Source organism: Anneissia japonica, unplaced genomic scaffold (genome assembly GCF_011630105.1).
Source record: "Anneissia japonica isolate Jap-2015-1 unplaced genomic scaffold, ASM1163010v1 scaffold1642_len504882_cov181, whole genome shotgun sequence".
NCBI lineage: Eukaryota > Metazoa > Echinodermata > Crinoidea > Comatulida > Comatulidae > Anneissia > Anneissia japonica.
Genome location: NW_022692852.1, coordinates 382,386 through 384,103, shown reverse-complemented (window position 1 = coordinate 384,103; position 1,718 = coordinate 382,386).

Genomic DNA, 1,718 nt, shown 5'->3' with positions numbered 1-1,718 from the left:
ACTCCTGGATAAAGATAAAAATATGTGTTCAAAGAGTAGGCATGATTCTAAAATTGCCACCAGGCTTCTATTTTAAAACCAATACTTTAAACATATTTGATTTATAAAATTAAAAAAATGTAGCCAACTTAATGTTTTTATATGATAAGGGTTTATTACCAGAATCTTTTGATTTGTTGTTCCGTACACTTGACTCGTACCATAATCATAATACACGATATAAGCAAAACCTTGTTATCGACTTAAAACGCACAAATGTTGGCCGACAAGGGATCTCGTATATAAGGCCTAAGGTGTGGAACAACATATCAAGCAATGTAAGAGCATGTGCTAATATTTCACTATTTAAGAACAAAATGAATAATATTTATCATGAAAGTTATAAGATGAAACGGTACCACTGCCAGGACGGGAACAATTGTATTATTTGTAAAGAAATTCGTCAATAATTCAATGATGTTTAAGTGCAATCTATATGTTGCTTTATTGCTGCTATTTAATTTAATTATTTATATAATTTTACTGTGTTTAAATTACTATCTAAGAAGGACATATTATTTATATTTTATTATTATTATTATTATTATTATCATTATTATTATTTATTATTTATTTTTATTAATTTTTATTTTATTTTTCTTTTCTTTGCTATTATTCTTATTATTATTATTATTATTATTATTGTCTTGATCTATGTATATGAAAGTGCTTTAATTAAAATGTATACCTTGACTTACTTTGTCAATTTGAAATAGTATCTTAATTACTTTTTTTCAGGCGCCACTAGTGTAAAGCTCTGCTTGTTTGTGGTTGCCCTTTCCAAATTCCATTTTTATATATCTGTACTGTTTATCTATGCTTTGAAAAGATTTGGAATAAATTTATTTTGAATTGAATTTTAGGCCCTGGTCTTGTACGTTGACTTTCAAATCTAGACATGAATGTGCCTGAAAGGGTAGTGACCAACCTCCTATAACTAGGGTGTTACTATTTTGACATAAAAAAGAAACTAAACTTTAGAGACAATATAACCGAGCATAATAACCATGGAAGAGGATTGTTATAAAGGCCTGAGCAGGAGTGCGGAGATGATGATGATAATAATAATACAGACAAGTTATTAAAATACATTTCAATAGGGCCTAACTATGTCTTCAAATATCCGTAGTAGGCCTATATACAAAATTTTCGCAGCACCATTTGCCTTTGAGTGAAAAATATGGGTTGCTTAAATTTCAGGTACAGTGTAATAACAGTTGTGGAATTTCAAACGAACCGGACAGGATAAAAAAAATATATATACTCACTTCTTCTTGGTTTTGACAACAATTTATCATTAACCTGACAATTTCTGGGTTGTCTAGGGACAATGTAACCAAATATCCTATAATGAAAAGTTTTTTCTTCTGGACATTAGACAATGTGTAGACCTATTTATTTACAATTCAATGATACGTTTCCGTAGTATTTTGGTCTATTTCCTTACGTCCGTAATAGGCAAAATTTCCATAGCAACATCGGACGTTCCGTATAACATAAGAACTTTGCTAATAACATTTATTAAATATCTGCTGACACTCACATGTGTAATATATATGTATATAATATATACTATTATGATCAGGACTAGAATACTCAATAATGTGTGTATATACATATACATATAGGGGCCTACATATATACACACATATATATATATATACACACACACACACACA